We start from the raw sequence: 18,057 nt of genomic DNA on the forward strand, positions 1-18,057 counted from the left end.
GAATACAGAAGAAGGCATCATTGAAGTCTAATACAGAATACCATGTCCTGGTGGATGGTAGAATGACCAGCAGGGTGTAGGAATTAGGAACTACTGGATGTATATCCTCTGTGGCTTCACTGACTGTCCTGGCGTCCTTTACCAGGTCCCCAGCAGCCCACGGGGCTCTCATGGTCAGGCCCCTCCCAGGATATGGAGCTCACCTGTGCAGGTAGCCAGCAGCCCACGGGGCTCTCGTGGTTAAGCCCCTCCCAGGATATGGAGCTCACCTGTGCAGGTACCCAGCAGCCCACGGGGCTCTCATTGTCAGGCCCCTCCCAGGATATGGAGCTCACCTGGGCAGCTACCCAGCAGCCCACGGGGCTCTCGTGGTCAGGCCCCTCCCAGGATATGGAGCTCACCTGGGCAGGTACCCAGCAGCTCACGGGGCTCTCGTGGGCAGGCCCCTCCCAGGATATGGAGCTCACCTGGGCAGGTACCCAGCAGCTCACGGGGCTCTCGTGGGCAGGCCCCTCCCTGGATATGGAGCTCCCTTGGACAGGTAACCCGGCAGAGATGGGCACACAGGAACCTTGCACATAGCCCTCATCGCAGAGCACCGCCAGCACACCTGTCGCTCAGAGCTGACACAGAGCACCTCAGAGCAGGGCTTGAACTAACAAACAGCAGCTCCGACATGTCTGTGACCCTAGGCTTCACTCTGTGTGGCCTCCTTCCACCTGGTCTTCCAGGGGCTTCCACTGCAGCCGGGGCACCAGGCCTCTGTCTCCACCCACCACCCCTCCTCTCCCTGACTCCTGGGTTCCTCTCATTAGAAGAGGGTCTTCTTGAAGTTGTCTTCCACTCATGGACCAGATAAAATGATTAGAAAACAAGCCAGGGCTGCCGCCCCTTGTCTATCCTGACTCTCGGGACCCTACACCTGTTCCTTGGATCTGGCCGGTGCAGCAAGGCCCATTATCTGCAACTCTGAGCCCCTGAGGGGCGAGGATTGGCTGACCTGGGCAGCCTGACCCGGCCGGCCAGCCCTTCCCAGGTGTGCCTGGGTTGAGGTCAATATAAACACCCCTCCAGGCAGCAAAAGCCTCTGCAGCTGTGCCTGACGCCATATTCTCTGCCCCATCAGCAGTCTCGGGGTTGTGCTGCTGGGAGGGAGTAGGGCCCAGGGCTCTATGAGTGGCCCCGTGTGAGTGGGGCTCTGCTGGACTTTCTGCAGGAGTTGCCGGGCTGCCACCTGCTAAAGAAGAGGATGTGTCACCCATACCTGCTGCTGGAATTTCTCCCCGGGCAGAGGTGAGGAAGGAAAAAAGCAGTGGGCACCGGGACAGGACGGGTACCTCAGGCAGGGAAATGGAAAGCTTCCAGAAGAGCGCCCAGGGCCAGGACTGTCCTGGCTGGCCTGCAGGCACCAAGTCGGCCTGCGTGCTGTCGCTGGTGTGACTCCAAGCCCCTTCCTCTAGGCTTTAAAGTCTTTGCACACATTCAGGTGTTTTACCTGGGAAGGGTGGGAAAAGTTCAGCAGCAGCTGGCCTGGGGCTCAGCTCACGTTTACTCAGAGACGCCTCCTCACGGTCCCCCAGCTTTGCAATGAGGACGCTCCTTGTGGGGGAGCTGCTGGCTGCATGGGAGACGATTCCCCACCTCTGACCAACTTCAGAATTGTTTACCACTGGAGCAAGTGCCCTGATAGGGTTTTCCTCTGTATGACCAGTGGGTTCTGTTTTTTTTTTTCTTTTTTGGTTCAAGGTAGGTTTTATTCCTCTTTTTGTATTTATAGACATAAGCATGGAAATAATTAATTCATATAAATACGTCTATGGGAAGGACAGACTTGTTTTTCTGTTTTATGTTTTTAAATATTATTTTTTAATTTTTAAATTTTATTTTATTCATTTTTTTATACAGCAGGTTCTTATTGGTTATCTATTTTATACATATAAGTGTATATATGTCAATCCCAGGCTCGCAATTCATCCCACCACCCTGCCACTTTCCCCCCTTGGTGACCATACATTTGTTCTCTACATCTGTGTCTCTATTTCTGCCTTGCAAACCGGTTCATCTGTACCATTTTTCTAGGTTCCACATGTATGCGTTAATATACGATATTTGTTTTTCTTTTTCTGACTTACTTCACTCTGTATGACAGTCTCTAGATCTATCCACGTCTCTACAAATGACCCAATTTCATTCCTTTTTATGGCTGAGTAATATTCCATTGTATATATGTACCACATCTTTTCCATTTGTCTATCTATGGGCATTTAGGTTGCTTCCATGACCTGGCTATTGTAAATAGTGCTGCAATGAACATTGTGGTGAATGTGTCTTTTTGAATTATGGTTTTCTCTGGGTATATGCCCAGTAGTGGGATTGCTGGGTCATATGATAATTCTATTTTTAGTTTTTTAAGGCACCTCCATACTGTTCTCCATAGTGACTGTATCAATTTACATTCCCACAAATAGTGTAAGAGGGTTCCCTTTTCTCCACACCCTCTCCAGCATTTGTTGTTTGTAGATTTTCTGATGATGCCCATTCTAACTGGTGTGAGGTGATACCTCATTGTAGTTTTGGTTTATATTTCTCTAATAATTAGTGATGTTGAGCAGCTTTTCATGTGCTTCTTGGCCATCTGTATGTCTTCTTGGGACAAATGTCTATTTACGTCATCTGCCCATTTTTGGATTGGGTTGTTTGTTTTTTTACTGTTGAGCTGCATGAGCTGTTGATATATATTGGAGATTAATCCTTTGTCCATTGATTCGTTTGCAAATATTTTCTCCCATTCTGAGGGTTGTCTTTTCGTCGTCTTTGTAGTTTCCTTTGCTTTCCAAAAGCTTTTAGGTTTCATTTGCTCCCATTTGTTTATTTTTGTTTTTTATTCCATTACTCTAGGAGGTGGATCAAAAAGGATCTTGCTGTGATTTATGTCATAGACTGTTCTGCTTATGTTTTCCTCTAAGAGTTTTATAGTGGCTGGTCTTACATTTAGGTCTCTAATCCATTTTGAGTTTATTTTTGTGTATGGTGTTAGGGAGCATTGTAATTTCATTCTTTTACATGTAGCTGTCCAGTTTTCCCAGCACCACTTACTGAAGACACTGTCTTTTCTCCATTGTATACCCTTGCCTCCTTTGTCATAGATTAGTTAACCATAGTTACGTGGGTTTATCTCTGTGCTTTCTATCCTGTTCTATTGATCTATATTTCTGTTTTTGTGTCAGTACCATATCATCTTGATTACTGTAGCTTTGTAATATAGTCTGAAGTCTGGAAGTCTGATTCCTCCAGTGCTTTTTTTTCCCCTCAAGGCTGCTTTGGCTATCCAGGGTCTTTTGTGTCTCCCTACAAATTTTAAGATTTTTTTTTCTAGTTCTGTAGAAAATGCCAAAGGTATTTTGATAGGGATTGCATTGAATCTGTAGATTGCTTTGGGTAGTATAGTCATTTTCACAATATTGATTCTTCTAATCCAAGAACATGGTATATGTCTCCATCTGTTTATATCATCTTTGATTTCTTTCATCAGTGTCTTATAGTTTTCTGAGTACAGGTCTTTTACTTCCTTAGGTAGGTTTATTCCTAGGTAGTTTATTCTTTTTGTTGCAGTGGTAATGGTATTGTTTCCTTAATTTCTCTTTCTGTTCTTTCATTGTTAGTGTATAGGAATGCAAGCAATTTCTGTGCATTAATTTTGTATCCTGCAACTTTACCAAATTCATTGATTAGCTCCAGTGGTTTTCTGGTGGCATCTTTAGGATTCTCTATCTATGATATGATGTCTTCTGCAAACAGTGACAATTTTACTTCTTTTCCTTTTTGTATTCCTTTTATTTCTTTTTCTTCTCTGATTGCCATGGCTAGGACTTCCAAAACTATGTTGAATAGTAGTGGTGAGAGTGGACATCCTCGTCTTGTTCCTGATCTTAGAGGAAACACTTTCAGTTTTTCACCATTGAGAATGATGTTTGCTGTGGGTTTGTCATATATGGCCTTTATAAGGTTGAGGTAGTTTCCCTCTATGCCCACACTCTGCAGAGTTTTTAACATAAATGGATGTTGAATTTTCTCAAAATCTTTTCCTGCATCTATTGAGATGATCATATGGTTTTATTCTACAATTTGTTAATATGGTGTATCACATTGATTTGTGTATATTGAAGAATCCTTGCATCCCTGGGATAAACCCCACTTGATCATGGTGTATGATCCTTTTAACGTGTTGTTCGATTCTGGTTGCTAGTATTTTGTTGAGGATTTTTACATCTATATTCATCAGTGATATTGGTCTATAATTTTCTTTCCTTGTAGTATCTTTGTCTGGTTTTGGTATCAGGGTGATGGTGGTCTCATAGAATGAGTTTGGGAGTGTTCCTTCCCCTGCAATTGTTTTGAAGAATTTGAGAAGGTTGGGTGCTAGCTCTTCTCTAAATATTTGATAGAATTCACCTGTGATGCCATCTGGTTCTGGACTTTTGTTTGTTGGAAGATTTTTAATCACAGTTTCAATTTCATTGCTTGTGATAGGTTTGTTCATATTCTCTATTTCTTCCTGATTCAGTCTTGGAAAGTTATCCCTTTCTAAGAATTTGTCCATTTCTTCCAGGTTGTCCATTTTATTGGCATAGAGTTGCTTGTACTAGTCTCTTAGGATGCTTTGTATTCCTGTGGTGTCTGTTGTAACTTCTCCTTTTTCACTTCTAATTTTGTTGATTTGAATCCTCTCCCTCTTTTTCTTGGGTCTGGCTAAAGGCTTATCATTTTTGTTTATCTTCTCAAAGAACCAGCTTTTAGTTTTATTGATCTTTGCTTTCATTTTCTTTGTTTCTATTCCATTTATTTCTGCTCTGATCTTTATGATTCCTTTCCTTCTACTAACTTTGGGTTTTGTTCTTCTTTCTCTAGTTCCTCTGGGTGTAAGGTTAGATTGTTTATTTGAGATTTTTCTTGTTTCTTGAGGTAGGCTTGTATTGCTATAAACTTCCCTCTTAGAACTGCTTTTGCTGCATCCCATTGGTTTTAGATCATCGTGTTTTTGTTGTCATTTGTCTCTAGGTAGTTTTTGATTTCCTCTTTTATTTCTTCAGTGATCTCTTGGTTATTTAGTAACGTATTGCTTAGCCTCCATGTTTTTTTGTTTTTTACGGATTTTTCCCTGTAATTGATTTCTAATCTCATAGCATTGTGGTCGGAACAGCTGCTTGATATGATTTCAGCTTTCTTTAATTTACTGAGGCTTTTTTGTGACCCGAGATGTGATCTATCCTGGAGAACGTTCTGTGTGCAGTTGAGAAGAACATGTAATCTGCTGTTTTTGGATGGAATATCCTATAAATATCAGTTAACTCTATCTGGTCTATTGTGTCATTTAAAGCTTGTGTTTCCTTATTAATTTTCTGTCTGGATGATCTCCACTGGTGTAAGTGAGCTGTTAAAGTCCCCCGCTATTATTGTGTTACTGTCGATTTCCTCTTTTATAGCTGTTAGCAGTTGCCTTATATATTGAGGTGCTCCTATGTTGGGTACATATATATTTATAATTGTTATATCTTCTTCTTGGGTTGATCCCTTGACCGTTATGTAGTGTCTTTCCTTGTCTCTTGTAACATTCTTTATTTTAAAGTCTATTTTATCTGATATGAGTATTGCTACTCCAGCTTTCTTTTGATTTGCATTTGCATAGAATATATTTTTCCATCGCCTCACTTTCAGTCTGTATGTGTCCCTAGGTCTGAAATGGGTCTCTTGTAGACCGCATATATATAGGTCTTGTTTTTGTATCCATTCAGAGAGGCTGTGTCTTTTGGTTGGAACATTTAGTCCATTCATGTTTAAGGTAATTATTGATATGCATATTACTATTTTCTTAATTGTTATGGGTTTGTCTTGTTGGGTCCTTTTCTTCTCTTCTGTTTCCCACTTAGAGAATTTCCTTTAGCATTTGGTGTAGAGCTGGTTTCATGGTGCTGAATTCTCTTAGCTTTTGCTTGTCTGTAGGACTTTTGATTTCTCTGTGAAATCTGAAAGAGATCCTTGCTGGGTGGAGTACTCTTGGTTGTTGGTTCTTCCCTTTCATCACTTTAAATTTATCATGCCACTCCCTTCTGGCTTGTAGATTTTCTGCTGAGAAATCAGCTGTTATGGGAGTTCCCTTTTATGTTATTTGTCATTTTTCCCTTGTTGCTTTCAATAATTTTTCTTTGTCTTTAATTTTTGTCAATTTGGTTACTATGTGTCTTTGCATTTCTCTCCTTTGATTTATCCTGCCTGGGACTCTCTGCACTTCCTGGACTTGGGTGGCTATTTCTTTTCCCATGCTAGGGAAGTTTTTGACTATAATCTCTTCAAATATATTCTTGCGTCCTTTCTCTCTCTCTTCTCCTTCTGGGACCCCTATAATGTGAATGTTGTTGCATTTAATGTTGTCCCAGAGGACTCTTAGGGTGTCTTCATTTATTTTCATTCTTTTTCTTTATTCTGTTCCATGGCAGTGATTTCCACCTTTCTGTCTTCCAGGTCACTTATCCGTTCTTCTGCCACAGTTATTCTGCTACTGATTCTTTCTAGTGTATTTTTCATTTCAGTTATTATATTATTCACCTCTGTTTGTTTGTTCTTTAATTCTTCTAGGTGTTTGTTCCTTAATTCTTCTAGGTCTTTGTTAAGCATTTCTTGCATCTTCTCGATCTTTGCCTCCATTCTTTTTTTTTTTAATTTTTTTTTTACGTTTTTTTTTAAACATCTTTATTGAAGTATAATTGCTTCACAATGGTGTGTTAGTTTCTGCTTTATAACAAAGTGAATCAGCTACACATATACACACGTTCCCATATCTCCTCCCTCCCGCATCTCCCTCCCTCCCACCCTCCCCATCCCACCCCCCCAGGCGGTCACAAAGCACCGAGCTGATCTCACTGTGCTATGCGGCTGCTTCCCACTAGCCATCTATTTTACATTTGGTAGTGTATATATGTCCATGACACTCTGTCACCCTGTCACATCTCACCCCTCCCCCTCCCCATATCCTCAAGTCCATTCTTTAGTAGGTCTGTGTCTTTATTCCCATCTTGCCACTAGGTTCTTCATGACCTTTTTTTCCCTTAGATTCCATATACATGTGTTAGCATACTGTATTTGTTCTTCTCTTTCTGACTTACTTCACTCTGTATGACAGACTCTAACTCCATCCACTTCATTACAAATACCTCCATTTCATTTCGTTTTATGGCTGAATAATAGTCCATTGTATATATGTGCCACGTCTTCTTTATCCATTCATCCGACGATGGACACTTAGGTTGCCTCCGTGTCCTGGCTATTGTAAATAGAGCTGCAATGAACATTTTGGTACATGACTCTTTTTGAATTATGGTTTTCTCAGGGTATATGCCCAGTAGTGGGATTGCTGGGTCGTATGGTAGTTCTATTTTTAGTTTTTTAAGGAACCTCCATACTGTTCTCCATAGTGGCTGTATCAATTTGCACCAACAGTGCAAGAGTGTTCCCTTTTCTCCACACCCTCTCCAGCATTTATTGTTTCTAGATTTTTTGATGATGGCTATTCTGACCGGTGTGAGATGATACCTCATTGTAGTTTTGGTTTGCATTTCTCTAATGATTAATGATGTTGAACATTCTTTCATGTGTCTGTTGGCCATCTGTATATCTTCTTTGGAGAAATGTCTATTTAGGTCTTCTACCCATTTTTGGATTGGGTTGTTTGTTTTTTTGTTATTGAGCTGCATGAGCTGCTTCTAAATCTTGGAGATTAATCCTTTGTCATTTGCTTCATTTGCAAATATTTTCTCCCATTATGAGGGTTGTCTTTTGGTCTTGTTTATGGTTTCCTTTGCTGTGCAAAAGCTTTTAGTTTCATTAGGTCCCATTTGTTTATCTGTGTTTTTATTTCCATTTCTCTAGGAGCTGGGTCAAAAAGCATCTTGCTGTGATGTATGTCATAGAGTGTTCTGCCTATGTTTTCCTCTAAGAGTTTGATAGTGTCTGGCCTTACACTTAGGTCTTTAATCCATTTTGAGTTTATTTTTGTGTATGGTGTCAGGGAGCGTTCTAATTTCATACTTTTACATGTACCTGTCCAATTTTCCCAGCACCACTTATTGAAGAGGCTGTCTTTTCTCCACTGTATATGCTTGCCTCCTTTATCAAAGATAAGGTGACCATATGTGTGTGGGTTTATCTCTGGGCTTTCTATCCTGTTCCATTGATCTATATTTCTGTTTTTGTGTCAGTACCAAACTGTCTTGATTACTGTAGCTTTGTAATATAGTCTGAAGTCAGGGAGCCTGATTCCTCCAGCTCCATTTTTCATTCTCAAGATTGCTTTGGCTATTCGGGGTCTTTTGTGTCTCCATACAAATTGTGAAATTTTTTGTTCTAGTTCTGTGAAAGATGCCAGTGGTAATTTGATAGGGATTGCATTGAATCTGTAGATTGCTTTGGGTAGTAGAGTCATTTTCACAATGTTGATTCTTCCAATCCAAGAACATGGTATCTCTCTCCATCAATTTTATCATCTTTAATTTCTTCCATCAGTGTCCTATAATTTTCTGCATACAGGTCTTTTGTCTCCTTAGGTAGGTTTATTCCTAGATATTTTATTCTTTTTGTTTTTGCCTCCATTCTTTTGCCAAGGTCTTGGATCATCTTCACTATCTTTATTCTGATTCTTTTTCTGGAAGGTTCCCTATCTCCACCTCATTTCGTTTTTTTTCCTGGGGTTTTATCTTGTTCCTTGATCTGGTATAAAGTCTTCTGCCTTTTCATTTTGTCTGTCTTTCTGTGAATGTGGTTTTCCTTCCACAGGCTTCAGAATTGTAGTTCTTCTTCCTTCTGCTGTCTGCTCTCCAGTGGATGAGTCTATCTTAGAGGCTTGTGCAAGCTTCCTGATGGGAGGGACTGGTGGTGGGTAGAGCTGGGTGTTGCTTTGGTGGGCAGAGCTTTAATCCGCTTGTCTGCAGATTAAATAAAACTTTAATAAAAAGTTTAATCCGCTTGTCTGCTGATCCATGGGGCTGGGTTCCCTCCCTGTTGGTTGTTTGGCCTGAGGCAACCCAGCACTGGAGCTTACCTTGCTCTTGGTGGGGCTAATAGCGGACTCTGGGAGGGCTCACACCAAGGAGTATTTCCCAGAACTTCTGCTGCCAGTGTCGTTGTCCTCACGGTGAGCCACAGCCACAGCCACCACCTGCCTCTGCACGAGACCCTCTAAAACTATCAGGTAGTTCTGGTCATTCTCCTACGGGGTCACTGCTCCTTCCCCTGGGCCCTGATGTGCACACTACTTTGTGTGTGTCCTCCAAGAGTGGGGTATCTGAGTGGAGTTGAGACTCTGAGACTCTGCGTGGAGTCGCACAGACTCTGGGTCCTGTGAAGCTTCGATGTTTTGTGGTTCTAGAAATCCTATAGGAGACGGTCCACAGCAGGTGAAGCTAATGCTCTCAGTAGAGGTGATGAAGCCAAAGATCTGCAGTTCCAACTAGAGGTGCCGATGTACATACAGGACAAAATCATCTCGTGTGAATGTAGTTCAGGCATGTTTAAGATGAATGGAGCCATGTTAATGCCTACCATATTCTATCTTGAGCCTCTCCTCAGGGACCCCCTCCTCAGTTCCTGAGGCTCCTGTAAGTCATGTAAAGGGGACTGGAGAGTGGACTCTGTCCAGTCTGGGCCCTGAGTTACCCTGTGTGTATCTTAGGATACTTTGTATTTCTGTGGTGTCTGTTGTAACATCATCTCTTTCATTTCAGATTTATTTGGGCCCTTTCTTTTTAAAAAAAACATACTATTGTTGTCTTTTATTCTTTACAGAAGTGTAATAAGTGTTTGATCTACTATCCTCACTCTATGTATACTTTTTGCAGTGAGATTTTTACTTTACTTTGTTTTCTTGCTACTATCAATAATTAGTGAGACTTCTGTTAAGCTATCTTCAACATTGCTTATAAAGCTGCTTTATTAGTGATGACAGAGCCTTAATGGAAGTCATGTTCTGGTTGTAAAGTAGAATGCAATGTGCCAGCAAAAAGCCCCTAAGTTTATGTCTCATTACTTCTTGTTCTTTTTTTAATTTAATTTTTATTTTTTATCAGACCAAATTTGATTAAAATGTTTTGTTTCTTCTAGGTGTGCAAGATGTGGTTCTTTTAAACATATACATATATCTATTCTTCTTTGGATCATTTTCCCATGTAGGTTATGACACAATGTTGAGTAATCTTCTCTTGGTATTATGTAGGTCTTTGGTGATTGCATATTTCACATGTGTTTCTATATCTATGTTAACCCCAATATCCTAATATATCCAATCCTCACACCTTTCCATTTGGTGAAACATAAGTTTCCTTAATGAATCTGTGATTGCATTTCTCTGTGGAAATATCTTCATTGGTATCAATTTTTAGCTAAGACCTATAAGTGATATTATAGGATATGTGTCTTTTGTTTTCTGACTTAGTACAATTTGCCTGATTACCTCAAGAATCATACATGGTGCTGCAAATGGCATTGTTTCATTTTTTTCCCTGGCTAATATTCCATCTGTACGTGAACCAGTTCTTCTTTGGCCACGCAACTCTTGATGGACTTATTGGTTGCATCCATGTCTTGGCTATTGTAATACTGCTGCAATGCACATTTGCTTGCCTGTGTCTTTCCAGATCTATCTTCCTATGTTATAGGCCAAGGAGTGGGCTTGCTGTATCATATGGTAGCTCAGGGTGTACGTTTTAAGGGCACCACCATTCAGTTCTCATTAGTGGCTCTTTCCAGGTTACGTCCAACTTAAAGTTGAGGGTATGCATTTCTCCAAAACACCTTCAGTATTTATTGTTTGTAGTTTTATTGCTGATGGTTATTCTGACAGGTACGAGCTGAGACCTCTTTGTGGTTGAACTTGCATGTGTCCCATAATCTGTTGAAACTGAGCTTTAAAGCATGTCCCTTTTATTTATCAAACTGTGATTACAGCTTAGTTCTTCAAAGAGTTTACTTAAAGTATGTGTCACATTTTGACCTTTTTTGGCCATTACCCTCCCTCAAGACATTTTGAGGGCAGGTTTCATTTACAGCCCTGCATTACTTGTTCATATGAAGTGACCATTAGCACAGGCTTTAAAGCTGCTTTTGCAGGTAACGGCCAGAAGGCAGCAGCCTTTCTATGTTCTCCACTCTGGTAACTAGGGAAACACACTTTCCGGCCACTGGTGGCCCTCGGTCATAAATTAGAGTGCAATGTGCCCGGAAAAACACACAAATGCTGATGTTTCCTTACTTTAGTTTTGTTTTTTAGATTTAATTTATATTTATTATTGGAGTAATATTCCATTGTGTACATGGACCACTTCGTCTTGGTGCATTCCTCGGTTGATGGACATTTTTGTTGCTTCCAAGTATTGGCTATGGTAAATAGTGCTGGAGTGCGGGATTGCCAGCCTGTGACTTTATGATTTTCATTTTCTCAGGTGATAGGCCCAGCAGTGGTTGTGACTGATTGACTGGTAGCTCAATGTTTCCCTTTTCAAAGCACCTACATTGTGTTTTCATTAGTGGCTCTTTACATGCCCCCCCTTACAAGCGAGGGTACGCATTTCTCCACACTCCCTTCAGCATTTATTTTTTGCAGCATTTTTCCTAATGGCCATTCTGACTGCTGTGAGCTGATAGGTTTTTGTACTATGGGTATTCATGTCATTAAAATTTCTAAAATTCATCAGTTTTCCACACCTTTTATTTTCTGTTTAAAAAAAAAGAAAAAAGTGTGAGTACAATATACCTCTTGAAAGTGTCTTCTTGGAACGTTGCCCTCATTTGAATTTTTTGGTCAATTTTCAACACCAGGATTGTTTTGGAGGGTAGGTGTCATTTACAGGACTACGGTTATCTGAATACTTAGTGACCTTAAGAAACGGGTTTAAAGCTTCTGTTGTGGGAAACGGCCACAATGAGGTACCATTTCTCCATTCCTAAATCTGGGTACTAGGGCACGAGCCTTTCTGGAAGTCGTGTTCCTAGGTTGTAAATTAGAATGGAATGTGCCAGGAGATAGCCCCATATGTTTATGTCTCATTACTTCTTCTTGGTTTTTTAAATTTTTTAAATCGGTGTTAAGATTAGAATATTGTTTGTCCTAAGTGTACACAGTGGGGTTCATTTATACATTATATACGTCTATTCATGTACAGATCCTCTTCCCATGTAAAATATTACAGAATGTTCCGTAGACCCCCCTTAATATATGGTCTGGCTTTTTGATATATGTATATAATATGTATATATATACGTATAGTAACACTAATCTTCATTTATCCATTGCCCCCACCTTTCCTTATACATGAGCAGAGTTTGATTTCTAAGCACGTGAGTGTCTTTCTCTTTGGAAATATGTCCATTTCTGTCAGTTATTAGATAACACCATAAGTGATATCATAGGGTATAGGTCTTTTGCTTTCCGACATACCTCATGTTTTGTGATTATTTCCAGGCTCATCTATGGTGCCTCAAAGAGCAGTGCTTCATTATTTTCCATGGCTTATATTCCATTGTGTACATGGATCACTTCTTCTTGGTGCATTCCTCGGTTGATGGACATTTTCATTGCTTCCAAGTGCTGGCTATGGTAAATATTGCTGGCGTACAGGTTTGCCAGCCTGTGACTTTTTGATTCTCATTTTCTCAGGTGATAGGCCAAGCAGTGATTGTGATTGATTGACTGGTAGATCAATATTTCCCTTTTCAAAGCACCTACATTGTGTTTTCATTAGTGGCTCTTTACATGCCCCCCTTACTACCGAGGGTACGCATTTCTCCACACTCACTTCACCATTTATTCTTCGCAGCATTTTCCTAATGGCCATTGTGACTGCTGTGAGCTGATAGGTTTTTGTAATATGGGTATGCATGTCATGAAAATTTTTAAAATTCATCATATTCCTATGCCTTTTTCTTTTCTCTTAAAAGAAAAAACCGTGAGTACAATATAGCTCTTGAAATTGTCTTCTTCGAAGGTTGCCCTCTTTTGAATTTTTTGGTCGATTTTTGACCCCAGAAATTTTCTGGAGGGCAGGTGTCATTTACAGAACTGCAAGTTGGTGAAAATTTAGTGACCTTTTCCATTGGGTTCAAAGCTGCTGTTGTGGGAAACGGCCACAAGGATGTAGCATTTCCCCATTCCCCAAGCTGGGTACTAGGGCAGCAGAGCCTTTCTGGAAGTCATTGTCCTAGGTTGTAAATTAGAATGGAATTTGCCAGGAGAAATACCCATAAGTTTATGTCTCATTACGTCTTCTTGGTTTTTAAAATTTTTTTAATCTGGGTAAAGTTTAGACTATTGTTTCTCCTAGGTGTACACAATCTGGTTCATTTGTACATTATGTATGTCTATTAATGTACAGATCCTCTTCCCATGTAAAATATTACAGTGTTCCATCGACCTCCCTTGCTATATATTCGGTCTTTTTGATACATGTATATAATATGTATTTGTATATGGATAGTAACACTAATCATTTCTCAATTTCCCCCCTCCTTTCCTTTTAGATGAGCATAGTTTGTTTTCTAAGCCTGTGAGTGTCTTTCTCTTTGGAAATATGTTCATCTGTGTCAGTTATTAGATAATGCCATAAGTGATAATATAGGCTATAGGTCTTTTGCCTTCCGACCTACTTCATGTTTTGTGATTATCTCCAGGCTCATCTATGGTGCCTCAAAGAGCAGTGCTTCAATGTTTTCCATGGCTAATATTCCATTGTGTACATGGACCACTTTTTCATGGTGCATTCCTCTGTTGATGGACATTTTCGTTGCTTCCAAGTGTTGCCTATGGTAAATATTGCTGGAGTGCAGGATTGCCAGCCTGCGATTTTTGATTTTCATTTTCTCAGGTGATAGACCCAGCAGTGGGTATGATTGATTGACTGGTATGGTAGCTCAACGTTTACCTTTTCAAGGCACCTCAATTGTGCTTTCATTAGTGGCTCTTACTGAGTCCCCCCTTAGAATCGAGGGTACGCATCTCTCCACAATCACGTCAGCATTTATTGTTTGCAGCATTTTTGTTGATGGTCATTCTGACTGGTGTGAGCTGATAGGTTTTTGTAATTTGGGTTTACATGTCTGTAAAAATTCCTACAATTCATCATTTTTCCACGCCTTTTTCTTTTCTGTTAAAAGAAAAAAAGTGTGAGTATAATATACCTCTTCAAATTTTCTTTTTGGAAGGTTGCACTCTAGAGTTTTTTGGTCGATTTTCGACCTCAGTATATTTTGGAGGGCGGGTGTCATTTACAGACCTGCAATTGGTGAATATTTAGTGACCTTTTGCAGTGGGTTTAAAGCTGCTGTTGTGGGAAATGACCACAAGGATGCAGCATTTCTCCATTCCCAAATCTGGGTACTAGGGCAGCAGAGCCGTTCTGGAAGTCGTTTGCCTAGGTTGTAAATTTGAATGGAATGTGCCAGGAGAACCCCCCATAAGTTTATGTCTCATTACTCCTAGTTGGTTGTTTTAATTTTTTCAATTGGGGTAATGGTTAGAATGTTGCTTGTCCAATGTGTACACACTCTGGTTCATCTACATATTCTATATACCTATTTATGTAGAGATCCTCTTCCCGTGTAAATTATTACAGAGTGTTCCGTAAACCTTCCTTGCTATATGGTCGTTCTTTTTGATATATGTATATAATATGTATTTGTATACCTATGGTAACGCAAATCTTCATTTATCCATTCCCCCCACCTTTCCTTGTAGATAAGCATAGTTTTTTTTAATAAGTCTGTGATTGACTTTCTCTGTGGAAATATGTTCATTTGTGTCAGTTATTAGAGAACGCGTATAAGTGATATCATAGGATATAGGACTTTTGCTTTCCGACTTACCTCATGTTCTGTGATTATCTCCAAGATCATCTATGGTGCCTCAAAGAGCAGTGTTTCATTGTTTTCCATGGCTAGTATTCATTATGCACATGGACCGCTTCTTCTTTATCCTTTCATCTGTTGATGGACATTTTGGTTGCTTCACTGTCTTGTATATTGTGAATAAGCCTGCAGTGCAGCTTTTGCAGCCCTGGTCTTCTTCATTCTGGTCTTCTTAGGTGAAGAGCCCATTGGTTCGCCTGCTGGATTGAATGGTACCTCTATTTTTCCTTTTCAACGCAGCTTCTTTCTGTTCTCATTATTAGCGTTTAACCCTTTTACATCTCACCAGCAGCTGGAGGGTACACAGTTCTCTAAAACCTCTTCAGCATTGATTGTTTGTAGACTTTTTGCCAATGGTCAGTCGACTGGTGTGAGTTGAAAACTTTTTGTAGGTTAGATAGCATGAGTCTAATACTTCCTGAGGTGGAGCTTTTATCCATATTCCTTTCTTTAAAAAGAGAGTGAGTAAAACTTACCTCTTCATACTATCTTCTTGAAAATTTTGCCTGTTTTGAATTTTTTTTTTATCCATTCCCTACCTCAGCACAATTTTGAGGGCAGGTGTCCTTTACAGCCCTGAGTCCTTGTGAATGGTAAGTGACCATTAGCTGTGGGTTAAAAGCTGCTGTTGCGGGAATCGGCCACAAGGCGGCAGCATTTCTCCTTTACCAAATCTGGTTACTAGGGCAACAGAGCCTTACTGGAAGTGGAGTTCTAGGTGGTAAATTAGAATGGAATGTGCGAGGAAAAAGCCCTTTAAGTTTATGTCTCATTACTTCTTGTTGGTATTTTTAACTTAATTTTTATTTTTTATCACAGCAAACTTGATTACAATGTTTTGTTTGTTCTAGGTGTGCAAGATGTGGTTCTTTCACACATATACATATATCTATTTTTCTTCGGATCCTTTTCCCATGTAGGTTACGAAACAATGTTGAGTAGTCTTCTCTTGGTATTGCGTAGGTCTTTGGTGATTATATATTTCACATGTGTTTGTATCTCTCTGTTAACCTCAATACGGTAATGTATCCAATCCTCACACCTTTCCATTTGGTGAACCATAAGTTTTTTTAATGAATCTATGATAGTGTTTCTCTGTGGAAATATCTTTGTATCATTTTTTAGGTAACACCTATATGTGATATGATAGGATATGTGTCTTTCGCTTTCTCACTTACTCCAAGTTGCGTGATTACTTCTAGACTCATCTATGGTGCTGCAAATGGCATTGTTTCATTTTTTCACTAGCTCATATTCGATCTGTACATGTAGCAGTTCTTCTTTGTCCACCCATCTGTCGGTGGACTTTTTGGTTACTTCCATATCTTGGCTATTGTAATACTATGCAATGCAGATTTGCGTACCTTTGTCCTTCCAATTCTGTCTTCTTAGTTTATAGGTCCAGGAATAGGTCTGCTGGATCATATGGTAGCTCAATGTTTACCTTTAAAAGGCAATTCTATTCCGTTCTCCTTAGTGGCTCTTTCCAGGTTACGTCCCACTTAAAGTGGAGGGTATGTATTTCTTCCCAGCACCTTCAGCATTTATTCTTTGTAGTTTTTGCTGATGGTTATTCTGAGTGGTGTGAGCTGATACCTCTTTGTGGTTGAATTTGCATGTGTCTCATAATGTGTTGAAATTGAGCTTTAAGACATGTCCTTTTTATTTTTCCAGCTGTGATTGGAGCTTATTTCTTCAAAGTGTTTTCTTAAAGTATGTGTCACCATTTGAAATATTTTGGCCATTATCTCCCTCAAGACATTTTGAGGGCAGGTTTCATTTACAGCCCTGCAGTACTTGTTCATATGAAGTGACCATTAGCTCAGGCTTTAAACCTGCTTTTGCAGGTAACGGCCAGAGAGCGGCAGCCTTTCTACGTTCCCCTTGCTGCTACTAGGGAAACAGACCTACCGGTCCGTGGTGTTCTTCGGTTATAAATTAGAGTGCAATGTGCCCGGATAAACCCACAAATGTTGATGTCTCCTTGCTTTTCTTTGTTTTTAAATTTAATTTATATTTATTATTAATTAGAGTAATATTCCATTGTGTACGTGGACCACTTCTTCTTGGTGCATTCCTCGGTTGGTGGACATTTTCATTGCTTCCAAGTGTTGGCTATGGTAAATATTGCTGGCGTACAGGTTTGCCAGCCTGTGACTTTTTGATTCTCATTTTCTCAGGTGATAGGCCAAGCAGTGGTTGTGATTGATGGACTGGTAGCTCAATGTTTCCCTTTTCAAAGCACCTACATTGTGTTTTCATTATTGGCTCTTTACATGCCCCCCCTTACCACCGAGGGTACGCATTTCTCCACACTCCGTTCACCGTATATTTTTGGCAGCACTTTTCCTAATGGCCATTGTGACTGCTGCGAGCTGATAGGTTTTTGTAATATGGGTATGCATGTCATTAAAATTTTTAAAATTCATCATATTCCTACGCCTTTTTCTTTTCTCTTAAAAGAAAAAACCGTGAGTACAATATAGCTCTTGAAATTGTCTTCTTCGAAGGTTGCCCTCTTCTGAAATTTTTGGTCGATTTTTGACCCCAGAAATTTTCTGGAGGGCAGGCGCCATTTACAGAACTGCAAGTTGGTGAAAATTTAGTGACCTTTTGCAGTGGGTTCAAAGCTGCTGTTGTGGGAAACGTCCACAAGGAGGTAGCATTTCTCCATTCCCCAATCTGGGTACTAGGGCAGCAGAGCCTTTCTGGAAGTCATTGTCCTAGGTTGTAAATTAGAATGGAATTTGCCAGGAGAAATCCCCATAAGTTTATGTCTCATTACTTCTTCTTGGTTTTTAAAATTTTTTTAATCTGGGTAAAGTTTAGAAAATTGTTTGTCCTAGGTGTACACAATCTGGTTCATTTGGACATTATGTATGTCTATTAATGTACAGATCCCCTTCCCATGTAAAATATTACAGTGTTCCGTCGACCTCCCTTGCTATATGTTCGGTCTTTTTGATACATGTATATAATATGTATTTGTATATGTATAGTCACACTAATCTTCATTTCTCAATTTCCCCCCTCCTTTCCTTTTAGATGAGCATAGTTTGTTTTCTACGCCTGTGAGTGTCTTTCTCTTTGGAAATATGTTCATCTGTGTCAGTT

General features: G+C 40.1%; 1 long non-coding RNA gene across 1 annotated transcript; it reads left to right on the forward strand.

Moving 5' to 3' along the window:
* Positions 1-11,491: 11,491 nt before the first annotated feature.
* Positions 11,492-17,394, forward strand: LOC309622083. The gene is made up of 2 exons (XR_014240482.1): positions 11,492-11,688; positions 17,326-17,394. It is a non-coding gene; the product is annotated as an uncharacterized lncRNA (long non-coding RNA).
* Positions 17,395-18,057: the final 663 nt, after the last annotated feature.

This window comes from Balaenoptera borealis (genome assembly GCF_965194805.1).
Source record: "Balaenoptera borealis genome assembly, contig: HAP1_SCAFFOLD_1504, whole genome shotgun sequence".
Taxonomy (NCBI): domain Eukaryota; kingdom Metazoa; phylum Chordata; class Mammalia; order Artiodactyla; family Balaenopteridae; genus Balaenoptera; species Balaenoptera borealis.